We start from the raw sequence: 15,493 nt of genomic DNA, 5'->3' as shown, positions 1-15,493 counted from the left end.
GAAAGCTTATGCTCTAATAAATTTGTTAGTCTCTGAGGTGCCACAAGTACTCCTTTTCTTTTTGCGAATACAGACTAACACGGCTGCTACTCTGAATCCCCAGACAAGGTGTGAGGGTAATCTAGCCTCTGACTTCCTGGGTGTTTTAAGCTTCTCTGGGTCTCATCAGACTGCAGAACTTTGTCCTCCCTGGTGTCTCTGGCACATTGTCTGGGCATTGGCTCTCAGTTTGTTATCCCTTCACAGAAATGGAGCTCTTCAGCCTACCTGCCCCAGGCCCCCAGCACAAGTGCTGACCCCAAAGAGAGCCAAGTTGCTTACACCATACCCTCTCCCTCCTTCACACTGCAAAGGTGTGAAGCTTCTGGTTATGGTTTAATTGTCTCTGGAGACACAAGTAACTGTGAAGCACGTAGCACACATACAGAGACACACTGCACCGAGACGAACATCTTAATGCTCTTCAAACGAAGCAGAGTACAGATCATACCAAACAATAAACCTCTTAAACTGCAATATCCATCACTAGCTCTTCCTTTGTGAGTCCTTGGGGGGGAACCATTTGCGGCCAGGAAGGCAGGCAGAATGACCCCTGCCTCATGCAGACTTTTTACCTGTTGTGTGGTTTCTTCCTCATGAAGTTGTTGCCCAGCCTGCATGACCACTTTACTCTTTCCTACCTCCACACTTCCTCTTCCTGTCTGGTTCCTCTGTTCCTATGTGTTTACTAAACCTCTCCTGGACACTTGGTCATTTTTTGTTCTCCTCCTATCTTTCCCTATTCCATTCAGAGGGGTAAAATAAAACTGGTCTCCCAAGGACGCACCTAGTTTTTACGTTCTAGAATAATATTGTGACCAAAATATTTCCTACTGTCCACAGTATGAGGAAGACATGCTGTCATGCTGGTAAGACATGATGGATACACATACATCTAGGCATTCATGATACAGCATCTTTCATAGTAACAATTAATAATATTATCCAGAATTCATAAATTTGTACTGACAGATTCCCAAATTGTCACATCTGTACATCCCATTTGCACTCTGAATTATCCACTGAAGTTCTCACAGTTAAGTTAATCAATACCCCAGCTACCAGCCTCCACCAGACATCATCTACTACAGGGTTAGCCTTTTGGCCTGCAGGACCTCAGTAAAAAGAAAAAAAAAGGTTAAGCGATATTTTCACCTTCTTGTTCCACCACCAGAGACTGGCTGGTGTAACAGTGAGTTTCCGGACTCACCAACTCCACTGCCAGGGGGAAAGGCTGAGATGCCCTGTGAATTCTGGAGTCAGCAGAGAACTTATGGTACATGGGGTGTAACTAGAAGCAAATAGGATGAAACTGGGCAGTGGGAACCATAGGCTGGAAACATCTTCCCAGGGTGTGACCTATGGGCCAGTCTGCCCAGAAACCCTGCATGGATCTGGTATAGCCCTGCTAGGCATGAGCCTTACAAATACAGAGACACATGAGGAAGCAACAAGATGCCTCTATTTAGGAACAGGCTTCTGACCTTTAAGCTTTCTGCAGGAAAGCATGGAGGCAGAATTACCCCCAAACAGGTCCAGCAACTCTCTGCTATTGCACGGAGCTGCATAATGACAGCCTGCCCCTTGTAGTAAGATGAGGCCCTGAAACATAAAACCTTGTATCAGAGGCCTGGTATGAGGCCTAAGGTCTGAACTAAAGAAAAAGTCAAGACTTTGTTAACATAAAGCAAAGTTAAACTGTGAGCCAGAGGCAGGCCCTGCTCACAGAAGCTGGCAAGGAAAGGCTTTGATGTTGCAAAAATACACATACCTAAAAGGTACTGGACACTAAAGATATAAATGTGCCAGGATGGTACCAAGAACACTCTGATACTTGCACATTCCACACATAATAAGGAACAGGCTGACCCATCCTAAAGACAGGCAGAAGGGTAATATGATGGCTCGAGTTGTTTTGTTTGAACCAACATGTACAAGAAGAGAGGCGGGACCTTCCTACATAGAGGGGTTGTACCTCAATACATCAGGAGTGACGTGTAACATGTTTGTACCTGTGTATAAGAACACATCCCTGAGTGGTTGTCTTTGTCTGGCCTAGGGGGCAGTGGTAAATCCCGCCACTGACTGAGCCGGTACAGTGTCAGGGAGCACCTATGTACTAGCAGAACTGTAGACCTCTGATCCGGGGAGCTAGAGACTGTGTTTTGTTTGGCAATAAACTTGGCCGGGTGCCTTCGTACCTTATTGGCGTCTGTGGTCATTGGGTTTTTCCTCATGAGATCTGCTGTGCCAGCTATCTGCAGAGCCAGGGCAGCACACATAGGGAACACATACACATACACACACACACACGCAGCCGACTGTTACCATCATTGAACAGAGCTGAGCACCACACTGGTGACGTCTGATGACACTCCTGATAGTGTCCCACCCCTCCTTTCCCAGACTCTCAAGCCGAGTCTGCTGGGAGACTGAAGAAACTGATGCATCCAGCCAGTTAAGATAAACCAGGATCCCCCAACTCCCCTATTGTTTAGTGACTGAACGTCTTTGTACGCACCCAGGCACTGTACAAAATTACAAATGAGATAGGCTGAGAGAGGCCTTCCCTGTAGCCACTGCCAAAACGCTGCGTCTCTCTCAGGAGAAAATGCATCAAGCAGAGTTGGGGACAAAAGAGTAGACCTCAAAAACTGCAGCACCGCCAATCTATTGGGAATTCCATGACACACCAGCCTTTTCAGACACTGTGCCAAAAGTTCAAACGCAAGGGCTGTAGGTACTTCAAAGGCTGGATTCTAACACCGTGAGTCCCCAGCATGCGTGTGCGCGCACACATATACAGCTAACAGGAAAAGACTATCTGAAATGGCTGGCTGGCTGGCTGGCTGGCTACAAGGAAAGGAAGCAGATACCCTAAGGGCAAAACCTGTGCCAGTGAAAAGTTAACTCTGCCTTGCAGGGCTGGGCAATAGCAGGGGAAAGGCTAACCTGTCATGGTTCATCAGGCACCTTCAACGCTATTCCTTCCTGGGAGGACAAATCAGTTCTTAGGGCTTGTAAGACAGGGCCTGGCCCTGGTGGTGGTATTGGTCTCATGGGACACCGTTTGCATCATCTCCCTATTGGCAGGTACATGTTCTCTGCTCAACAGTCTTCAACTTTGGGCATCACAATGCAAGGCCCCTCCTCAGACGTATCTTGTCCTACTCTCCTGTACACACTGGCTCAGCTCTCCATTTATCATGTGTTACTTCGCTGCAGTAGGTAGCTGCTCCCCTACTGGTCTCACTCTGAACCCCACTCCTCTCCCCTAAAGCAAGCATTTTCCGAGAGAGCAGGTTTGTAATGCTGCATCTGGCTCAGTATGCAACAGTTTCCTTACACCTATCCCTTCCCTGGGGAGACTTCTCCTCAGCCTAGCTGCGTCCTCTTTTCACAGCATCTAATGGATTCCCCCTTCCATTCCTGGTTCACGCTGCATCTGTGGGCTGCCTGTTAGTTTGATCTGCCAACGTCCATGCTCCCTGGCAGCTTTCACACCTGTTGCAAGCCAGCTTCGCCTTAATATTCTGGGACCCTGGAGCAGCTTCTCCTGGGCCCACTCTGCTCCCTGCTTTTCCCATGAAGCTGCATATCTCCATGGCAGATTCCTACTGGGCTGTCTCTTCCCAGCCTCCATCTTGCCAGGCCACTGGACTGCTACAGCCTCTCACCTCCAACCCTTTGTATGGCTGGTGGGTGCTGCTGGCCTCCTTCCCCAGGAACTACATGCAACAGCCACTCTTTAGTGCTTTATTGCCCTGGGGCACTGCAGCCATCTCCTGCCCTAGACCTAGGCCATGCCTTCCAGGGAATGAAGGGAAGAAGAGAGACAGAGCTGATCTATCTTCTGCTCTTCTTCCTGCCTCAGCTATTATAGATAGTCTCTTTGCGACCAAGTTCTTTCAGAACATCCTAGATGTCCCACACCTACCAACTTACTGGCTTTAGGTGAATAACCATACCTTATAAAATTAAAGCAAGAGCTGACAGTAGGTAGCATGCACTTGCCCAGACTTAGCCTGGTCAAGACACTCGGGGTAATACCCTTACTCTTGCAAAGAAGGCCATGGATCTTTAATTATTTGCAAGAGAATTCAAAGGGTCCAGTGCCAAGGTTTTCGCCCAACAGTCCTTCTAAGGAGACCGCACTACTCCAGAGTAAAACCATGACACTATCATGAGACCAAATGTCACTGTTGCACGGCTTAGGAAGTGCTCACTATCTCATAGAAGTAGGCCCATATTGTGCCTTTCAGATTATTTTGAATAATTAATGAAGCCTCACGTGGGTAGGTCAGTAACTTCATCTCAGTATTACAGATAAGTACAGAGAAGCACAGAGAAATGAAGTGACTCATTCCTCAGAGTTACAAAGTGAGTCAGTGGTAGAGTTGGAAATAAAATCCTGACTCCCAGTCCTCTACTTAACTGCAGAACCACCTAGCAAATATAATCTTTGTTTTATCATCCATGATTAACAGAAATTCTGATTCATCAGGCCAAGGCAAGCTGCTCTTCTCCTGTGAGGAAGAGCTGAGAAACCTGACCCTGCAGCAGCTGGAGTGAAGTGAGATTCCTGGTAATTTTGACATTAGGAAAAGCCTCCCTCCCCTAGGGAATTTCAGTCTGTCATTGCAGCCACGTGACTATCTAGGTACTTCTGGTGGAGTGTTAATGGTGAAGAGGTGGCAGGATGATGACATTTGGGGTATTCCCTTGAAAGGAGACCTTATGAATCTTTGCATCAAAACAAGAACTGAAAGTGGAATAGAGACAGATGCAAAACAGAAACGACTTTCAGTCTGAATAGCTTGTAAAAGGACCAGCTTGAAGGAAATTAAAATTTAGTAAGTAGACCCTAAGATGAACTGCTTGCAACCATAAGGCCAGCACAGCCTGTACACTCCTAAACCACCTGCCTAGACTCTAACCCCAATGCCATTTAGCTTGTTCTGCTGGGCCATGGCAGAAAGTAAAACCCCTAAGGGACAGATTTTTAAAAGAGCCAGGCACCCAATGGTTCTTACTGACTACATTAGAAACTACTGCATGCTGGGCTCTTTTGAAAATCTGGCCACACCTGTCCATCACTCTCCATTGCTCAGATCAACTCCAATCCAGGGAAGGAGGATTACGAGAGGCCTCACAAATGTGGAGGAGCGTTTGCCACAGTTTGGTGGCACAGTTAAAGTTTTGCAGGCAGGTAAGAGATGGCTAGAGTGGGTGAGGTGGGTAGATAGGTAAATGGTGGGAGTAGGATAAGGCTTGTATGTAGGGAAAAATCGGAAAGTCTAAGGCATAAAATGCACTACACCTAGCAAGGGACATCAAAGACAATAAAAAGGGGTTCTTTATACATTAGGAGCAAGAGAAAGATGAAGGAAAGTGTAGGTCCTCTACTTAGTGGGGAAGGGGAGCTAATAACTGATGACATCAAGAGGGCTGAGGTGTTTAATGCCTATTTTGCTTCAGAATCACTAAAAACGTTAATGGTGACTGTCACTCAACACAACTAATATTAGCAACAAGGGGGAAGGAAAACAAGCCATAATAGGGAAAGAATGGGTTAAAAAATCTTTAGATAAGTTAGATGTATTCAAGTTGGCAGGGCCTGATGAAATTCATCTTAGGGTACTTAAGAAACTAGCTGAAGCCATCTCAGAACTGTAAGCAATTATCTTTGAGAATTCATGGAGGATGGGTGAGTTCCAGAGGACTAGAAAAGGGCAAAAGTTAGTAGCTATCTTTAAAAAGGGGAACAAAGAGTACCCAGGGAATTATAGATCAGTCAGCCTAACCTTTGATACCTGGAAAGATATGAAACAAATTATTAAACAATCAATTTGTAAGTACCTAGAGGATATCAGGGTTATAAGGAATAAAATCAAATCATGCCAAACCAACCTAATTTCCTTCTTTGATAGGGTTATTGACTAGTGGATGGGGGGGAACAAGAAGAAGTGCAGACTACTATACTTAGAAAGGAAAAATCAAATGCACAACTACAAAATGGGGAATAACTGGCTAGATGGTAGTACTGCTGAAAAGGATCTGGGGGTTATAGTGGATCATAAATTTAATATGAGTCAACAATGTGATGAAGTTGCAAAAAAAAGGCTAATATTCTAGGAGAGATTAACAGGACCGTTGTATGTAAGACATGGAAGGTATTTGTCCCACTCTACTCAACACTGATGAGGCCTCAGCTGAAGTACTGTGTCCAATTCTAGAAACCACACTTTAGGAAAGATGTGGACAAATTAGAGAGAGTCCAGAGGAGAGCAACAAAAAAGATAAAAGGTTTAGAAAACCTGACCTATAAGGAAAGGTTAAAACAACTAAACATGCTAAGTCTTGAGAAAAGACGACTGAGGGGGAAACCTGATCATCTTCAAATATGTTAAAGTCTGTTAAAAAGAGGACAGGGATTAATTGTTCTCCATGTCCACTGGAGGTAGGACAAGAAGTAAAGGGCTTAATCTGCAGCAAGGAAGACTTAGAAAGTTTTTCCTAATATCTAACCTAACTCTGTAATTAAGCTATGGAACAGGCTTCCAAGGGAGGTTGTGGAATCCCCATCATTGGAGGTTTTTAAGAACAGATTAAACAAACCCTGTCAGAGATGATCTAGGTCTAGGCTTACTTGGTTCTGTCTCAGCACAGCGAGCTCAATTTGATGACCTCTCAAGGTCCCTTCCAGCCTTACATTTCTATGAATATATAGATTTGTTATTTTGCAACAGACCTAACAAAATCATGACAATCCAAATTAAACAGCTTCCCTTTTCTTCACTGGGACAGAGCACTGCAGTATTTGATACACTTGGGAAATCTCCTAATATAGAGTCTATAGAGATATGTTTGTTCGAAATTATAATATAAAGAGACTCACTCATAAGGGACAGTATTATGAATATAAGAATTTTGAGATATGCTCTGGAAACGGGGGGACTGAGAACACAGTGTAGATGTATACAGCAGCTCACCACAGATATTCTCTATAATTTAAATAAAAGTTATATTTATTTCTCATACACTGGTTTGTTATTTAATAAACCCCAATATCATTACATGGTGTCAGAAGTGCAGAATGAGAAGGAGACTGCAGTAATTTTGAAGTTAACTGCTGTATTTAAAACTGAAAGCAGAGGCAAAAGGAGCATGTGGAGCAACAAACAGAGATGAACAAAAGCTTTTGTATGTATGCTATGAGCACAATAGTAGCTTGTTTCAGAGTAGCAGCCGTGTTAGTCTGTATTCGCAAAAAGAAAAGGAGTACTTGTGGCACCTTAGAGACTAACAAATTTATTAGAGCATAAGCTTTCGTGAGCTACAGCTCACTTCATCGGATGCATCCGACGAAAGCTTATGCTCTAATAAATTTGTTAATCTCTAAGGTGCCACAAGTACTCCTTTTCTTTTTGCGAATAGTAGCTTGGCTAGCTTTAGAAGGAAGAAAGCCAAAAATGAACGTGTTGCAACCTCCATCCAGTCTGCAACGGTCAGGCAATGTTGCAGAGAATTGGAAAAAATTCCAACAGAGATTTTAATTGTATTTAGTAGCCACAGGGGCAAAGGAGCAAAATGATCAAGTGAAATCATCAATCTTTTTGCATGTTGCTGGGGAGGAAGCACTGGATATATAGAAGAACTTTAAGTTTGCTGAAGGTGAATGTATGAAGTAAAATACTGACTAAATTTGAGGACCATTGCATGACAAACAGGAATGAGGCCTTTAAGAGAGAGAATTTTTTTACATTCATGCAATAAGCTGATGACACCATAGAGCAGTGTGTCACAGAATTAAGAAGCCTCAGTAAAACCTGTAACTTTGGTGAGCTGACAGATTCTCTGGTCAGAGACAGAAAATTTGTGGCATTAAAGACAATATGTTAAAAAACAAACTACTCCATGAAGGAGATTTGAATTAAGAAAAAACTTTTCAGATATGCAGGGCGGAAGAAACTGTGAAAGCACAAACCAAAGAGCTGACTTCACCAGCAGGGATTATACACATACTAAAAACAAAAAAGAGTACAGCCAGAAAAGGTCAAATCAAAAAGTGGAACCACACACTATGAAAACCACTACTGCAGGTAGACTGGGTACAGAGAGTTATGTGGAAGGTGTGGATTGCAGCATGGCCCAAAAAAGAGTGTTGTGCCTTTGGGAAATTGTTATAAATGTGCAGAAAAAAAAAATTTTTTTTTGCAAACTGCTGTAGATCCCAAAGGCAGAAAAGTCAAATGCACACAGTTGAAGACAAGCTGGTTGAGGAGTTTTACGTAGATGTGCTGGGATCAAGCAAAACTGATGAGAGGGACTGCATATTACCAATGAAAGTGGATGAAATAATTATTCCACTCAAACTGGACACAGAAACACAGGTTAATAAGAAACTGAAACTGAGACCAACAAAAATAAAAGTAACTGGTTACTCTGCAACAAATATACCAGTGAAGGAGATGTGCATTGCTAGCATCTAATATAAGAACATCATGTACAGGCTCCTGTTCACTGTAGGACTAAAGGAGGTGACACAAATTTTGGCCACTTGTGAAAATCTGGTAAAATAGGTATTCTTACTACAAGATCATAGTAAACCTGACTATGAGGCATTCATTTGGGAATATCATGATCTGTTTCAAGAGTTGAGTTGCTTGCAGGGTGAATATACAATTCAGATAAACAAGCCCCAAGTCCCTTCAGGTATCCATCCATGTAGAAAGGAAACTCCTAGAAAGTAAAAATTAATGGTACTGGTGTGCAGTACAGGAGGAATCATGGGAAAGTTTGATACCAAAACTGATACAAAAGCCAGTTGAAGTAGTACCGCACCAAACAGGCATATTAAAATTTTCAGCAGATGCTTCACAATCTGGGTTAGGTACAGTGATTTTACAGAAACACAATGATTGCTGGCAAACAGTAGAATATACATCCAAATCACTGACTGATGCAGAAACCAGATATGCACAGACAGAGAATGATAATGTGCTGAAATCTCATGACAATGAAATCATACAGAAGATGAAAGAAAATCAGAAGTGGAAGCAGAAATATTATTTTGACAAAGGGCCCATGATCTCCCATCTCTTAGCCCAGGTGATAGAGTGTGCCTGAGGAATCATACCTCTAATACTTGGGGCTAAAGGGATACCATTAAAGAACAGCTGCATCCAAGAATTTATAGGTTTCAGAGTAGCAGCCGTGTTAGTCTGTATTCGCAAAAAGAAAAGGAGTACTTGTGGCACCTTAGAGACTAACAAATTTATGTAATCCAGACAGACCAAAGGCACAAATATTGGCATCATCGAAGGGATCTAAGAGTAATCCCAGAAAGTTAAAAAACATTGACAGGAGACATGGACTCTGGCATTTACCAACCTACTGATTATTATCAATGGATAGAGAAACAAGCAACAAGAGAACTCAGACTTTAATGAAAGGGTGAGATACTGAAGATCAGAGAGGGAGATTAAATGTCCTGAAAGACTCAGAGACTTACTAGCCTGCCTAGTTTCAGAGTAGCAGCCGTGTTAGTCTGTATTCGCAAAAAGAAAAGGAGTACTTGTGGCACCTTAGAGACTAACAAATTTATTAGAGCATAAGCTTTCGTGAGCTACAGCTCACCTCATCGGATGCATTTGGTGGAAAAAACAGAGGAGAGATTTATATACACACACACAGAGAACATGAAACAATGGGTTTATCATACACACTGTAAGGAGAGTGATCACTTAAGATAAGCCATACCCAGCAGCAGGGGGGGGAAAGGAGGAAAACCTTTCATGGTGACAAGCAAGGTAGGCTAATTCCAGCAGTTAAGAATATCAGAGGAACAGTGGGGGGTGGGGTGGGAGGGAGAAATACCATGGGGAAATAGTTTTACTTTGTGTAATGACTCATCCATTCCCAGTCTCTATTCAAGCCTAAGTTAATCGTATCCAGTTTGCAAATTAATTCCAATTCAGCAGTCTCTCGCTGGAGTCTGTTTTTGAAGCTTTTTTGTTGAAGTATAGCCACTCTTAGGTCTGTGATCGAGTGACCAGAGAGATTGAAGTGTTCTCCAACTGGTTTTTGAATGTTATAATTCTTGACGTCTGATTTGTGTCCATTCATTCTTTTACGTAGAGACTGTCCAGTTTGGCCAATGTACATGGCAGAGGGGCATTGCTGGCACATGATGGCATATATCACATTGGTAGATGCGCAGGTGAACGAGCCTCTGATAGTGTGGCTGATGTGATTAGGCCCTATGATGGTATCCCCCGAATAGATATGTGGACAGAGTTGGCAACGGGCTTTGTTGCAAGGATAGGTTCCTGGGTTAGCGGTTCTGTTGTGTGGTGTGTGGTTGCTGGTGAGTATTTGCTTCAGATTGGGGGGCTGTCTGTAAGCAAGGACTGGTCTGTCTCCCAAGATCTGTGAGAGTGATGGGTCGTCCTTCAGGATAGGTTGTAGATCCTTGATGATGCGTTGGAGAGGTTTTAGTTGGGGGCTGAAGGTGATGGCTAGTGGCATTCTGTTGTTTTCTTTGTTGGGCCTGTCCTGTAGTAGGTGACTTCTGGGTACTCTTCTGGCTCTGTCAATCTGTTTCCTCACTTCAGCAGGTGGGTATTGTAGTTGTAGGAATGCATGATAGAGATCTTGTAGGTGTTTGTCTCTGTCTGAGGGGTTGGAGCAAATGCGGTTATATCGTAGCGCTTGGCTGTAGACAATGGATCGAGTGGTATGATCTGGATGAAAGCTAGAGGCATGTAGGTAGGAATAGCGATCAGTAGGTTTCCGATATAGGGTGGTGTTTATGTGACCATCGCTTATTAGCACCGTAGTGTCCAGGAAGTGGATCTCGTGTGGACTGGTCCAGGCTGAGGTTGATGGTGGGATGGAAATTGTTGAAATCATGGTGGAATTCCTCAAGAGCTTCTTTTCCATGGGTCCAGATGATGAAGATGTCATCAATGTAGCGCAAGTAGAGTAGGGGCATAAGGGGACGAGAGCTGAGGAAGCGTTGTCCTAAGTCAGCCATAAAAATGTTGGCATACTGTGGGGCCATGCGGGTACCCATCGCAGTGCCACTGATTTGAAGGTATACATTGTCCCCAAATGTGAAATAGTTATGGGTGAGGACAAAGTCACAAAGTTCAGCCACCAGGTTAGCCGTGACAGTATCGGGGATACTGTTCCTGACGGCTTGTAGTCCATCTTTGTGTGGAATGTTGGTGTAGAGGGCTTCTACATCCATAGAGAAGGGGTATTTGAGGAATGTGAGTGTTAAAGACTTACTCCAGAGTGATGTGCTGGTAGCTTTTCTCTTGGTAGCGGATACATTGGATATATGGATCATAGTTTATGGAAATGTACTAGTTGGGTTGAGAATTCAATGGATGTGTTATTAGATAGTTGTTAGCTGCTTATATAAGAGGGTTTTATTTTGTTTTTTAAAAGGTAGTTCCCCAGTTTATTTTGCTTTGTGTGGCTTGTTTGGCAGAAGAATTTTACTGAATGAGATCAGACGGCATACTGAGGTGACCGATGTAATGCAGGCAACATACGATGGACGGGTCATGTAGTCCACAGGCAAGACTATAGGTGGACAACCCACATAAGTGACTGAATCCCCAGACAAGCTGTGAGGGTAATCTAGCCTCTGACTTCCTGGGTGTTTTAAGCTTCTCTGGGTCTCATCAGGCTGCAGAACTTTGTCCTCCCTGGTGTCTCTGGCACATTGTCTGGGCATTGGCTCTCAGTTTGTTATCCCTTCACAGAAATGGAGCTCTTCAGCCCACCTGCCCTAGGCCCCCAGCACAAGTGCTGACCCCAAAGACAGCCCAGTTGCTTACACCATACCCTCTCCCTCCTTCACACTGCAAAGGTGTGAAGCTTCTGGTTATGGTTTAATTGTCTCTGGAGACACAAGTAACTGTGAAGCACGTAGCACACATACAGAGACACACTGCACCGAGACGAACATCTTAATGCTCTTCAAACGAAGCAGAGTACAGATCATACCAAACAATAAACCTCTTAAACTGCAATATCCATCACTAGCTCTTCCTTTGTGAGTCCTTGGGGGGGAACCATTTGCGGCCAGGAAGGCAGGCAGAATGACCCCTGCCTCATGCAGACTTTTTACCTGTTGTGTGGTTTCTTCCTCATGAAGTTGTTGCCCAGCCTGCATGACCACCTTACTCTTTCCTACCTCCACACTTCCTCTTCCTGTCTGGTTCCTCTGTTCCTATGTGTTTACTAAACCTCTCCTGAACACTTGGCCATTTTTTGTTCTGCTCCTATCTTTCCCTACTCCCTTCAGAGGGGTAAAATAAAACTGGTCTCCCAAGGATGCAGCTAGTTTTTACTTTCTAGAATAATATTGTGACCAAAGTATTGTCATTAACTTTAAATATTTCCTACTGTCCTCAGTACGAGGAAGACATGCTGGTAAGACATGATGGATACACTTACCTCTAGGCATTCATGATACAGCATCTTTCATAGTAACAATTAATATTATCATCCAGAATTCATAAATTTGTACTGACAGATTCCCAAATTGTCACATCTGTACATCCCATTTTCACTCTGAATTATCCACTGAAGTTCTCACAGTTAAGTTAATCAATACCCCAGCTACCAGCCTCCACCAGACATCATCTACTACAGGGTTAGCCTTTTGGCCTGCAGGACCTCAGTAAAAAGAAAAAAAAAGGTTAAGCGATATTTTCACCTTCTTGTTCCACCACCAGAGACTAGCTGGTGTAACAGTTCGTTTCCGAACTCACCAACCCCACTGCCAGGGGGAAAGGCTGAGATGCCCTGTGAATTCTGGAGTCAGCATAGAACACTATACTACTGATTATTTTAACAAGGGATTCCCACAGTTTTTTCCGCATGTACCAGGATGAGCCCATGGACAGACTTGGTGAATCCATTTACATTCTCATTTAAATAAAGCTGATGAAGAAGGCAAGACTACTGGGCATCAAATGTGTATGAAGTTCATTTAGCTAGAAACAGATTCTCCTTCTGAAAAAAAAAAAAAAACATACTATATTGATTAGCAGAACACAATACATGGAAATAAATAATCCCTGGCAGGGATACGTTAGCAGTATCCAGAGAGAGGATGACTCCCTCCGAGGCAGGAAAAATCAACTCTCCATGCACTTTGGCATCAGAATAATAGAAAGGGGTCCCAAGAGTTTCCTCCAGCACATCACTGGCATAGAACTGCAAGGCCCTCCAGCACCTACCGTACTTATGCCTGAGGTCAACCCTTATCAAATACAAGGCTCTATGGGTGAAAGTTTCAGATATAGTACTCAGGGTCAGCCCTTGACCAAATGGTGCCCCAGGCGAGGAACGTCTCCAGCGCCCTCCCCCCAACTCCATTTGTTAAACTTTTGAATACCTTATTTTTATTGCATTTGTAGCCCATTTCACGAGTTTGATGCATGATTTATACTCCCTGTCCTATAAGATTGAGCGGTGATGCCCTGCCCCTTATATACCCCTGAGGGCATGGCTGACAACATTCTAGGAGGTTCAAGGAAAAGGTAGTTCTCTGAAAGTCTAGAAGGTTCGACGAGATTCTACAAAGGTCCAGAACATTCTAGGAGGTTAGTGAAAAATGAATCTACCTACAGAATACCTGACACATTTTAATTCTAGCATTCTATGTTCCCTTTTGTCACTAACAACAAAAACAGCACCCCAAGCCTGGTGCCCCAGCTCGCCTGGGTCACCTGCCCCTAAATTTGGCCCTGATAGAATTTACAAATCTGTTTTTCCTGTGGTCCCTGATGTCTTCAGAGGTTTCTTCCTCCCCTTCCATATAAAATTAAACATTGGTCATTTGAATGTTAATTTTTTGGTACTTTATCGACTAATGATGTGATGGTGTCTTAGTAACTAATGGTTTAAAAGCCACAGTGCAGCTAAGTAATTAAAGTGGGAGAGCATAAAAGGAAGGCATAAGGCATGAATAAAAAGTTTGTGTTGGTGCTGACTGATGTAAGAATAAATAAAGATAACCTTGAATTCTAAAGTGATTTGTTGCAATAGTTATAACAAACTAAGTAGCGATGGACATATAAACTTGTGTACTAAATTTAAATACTTTAGGAATATATCCAAATTATTTTGCTTACTAAATTACTGTTTTCTTTCTATTTTGCAACTAAGTTTTGCAACTATTAAGACCAAGTTTTCCTTTTAAATAATCTAATTTTTAAGAGAGATTTTTTTTCCTTCATGTTCAACAGTCAGCTTTAGTTCTCAAATTATTTTTTTCCATTAGCATTCGATATTTTTTCTAGCTGAGATTAAATATACTGTGTATATTGTGGGGGCAGCAAAGCTGAAATATTTTTGTCCTTTGTAAAATATAGGACAATTGTTCATTTCTAATTAAGGATGGAAGGAAAGTCTTAGTCAGCTGATCCTTATAACTGAGAAAATGACTCACTGTACTATTAATTTGAGTAGTCTCAACCTATGTCACCAATGGATTTGCTGTCCGACTCTTACTTCAATTTGACTCACTTTAAAGTTACCTTAATAGAATTATTTCACGCTGGCCAGGAATAGTTTCACGATCTCCTAATTACTATTGGTGTAGAAATGAGACTTTTAACTCTACTTTAATTTGTAAAGTCGCTCATTTTAAAACCGTATCACCGGGTAGGAAACAACTATACTATATCTGGCTCTAAATCTGTTGGAATAGCGCCAGTAGTTCGGAGTCAGATGAAAAGATTTTTTTTTTTTTTTAAAAAAAAGCATTGTTATATTTTTGCACATGCAATTACTTGAAGTAAAATTAACGACGAGGGGGAAGCTTAACTGAGAAGATGTACCAAGTCACCGTCTCACCTGGAGGGCCGCTCGCTCCCTCGTCTTGGATTAGTGTCAAGGCAGCTGTTTCAAGTCTCAGTCTCTCTCTCTTAGGAGTGATTTTAATGTGGGTTTCATAGGGACTTTGACATCTCCTTCAGTTTGAGAATCGCTGATGGAAGAAGGAGGGCCGCGGAGCAGCTGTTTAATGCTATTTCGTTTATTTTTAATGCAACAGAAGGGGTCTGGCTGGGCGCTGTTAGGACCCGTACGCTCTCGCTTCCTCCATGGTAAAACTCCCTCTCTCCCCGCTTCACTCATGCTCGGTTTAAGGCGGTTTTTAGCCGCCCACGTGAGAGCGCGCCCAGCCCTCGCCGCAGTGGGAAAGCGGCCGCTGCTCCGCGGCGGGTCTGGGGCGCCTCAGCTACACAGGAAGCCTCGTTTCAGGCCGCTCAGGAATCGCGCGCCCAGCCTGGCGGCTGCAGAGATGGCGGCGCGTGTGCGCGAAGAAACCGCGCACAAGCCGGCCCGCCCCCGCCGCGCGGTCCAGCCGCGGCTCGGGCCCGCCCGGGAGGCAGGGAGCCCGTGTTGCCCAGGGCAGGGGAGGCTT

Source organism: Dermochelys coriacea, chromosome 22 (assembly GCF_009764565.3).
Source record: "Dermochelys coriacea isolate rDerCor1 chromosome 22, rDerCor1.pri.v4, whole genome shotgun sequence".
Classification (NCBI taxonomy): domain Eukaryota; kingdom Metazoa; phylum Chordata; order Testudines; family Dermochelyidae; genus Dermochelys; species Dermochelys coriacea.
Note: the sequence above shows the minus strand (reverse complement) of the source record.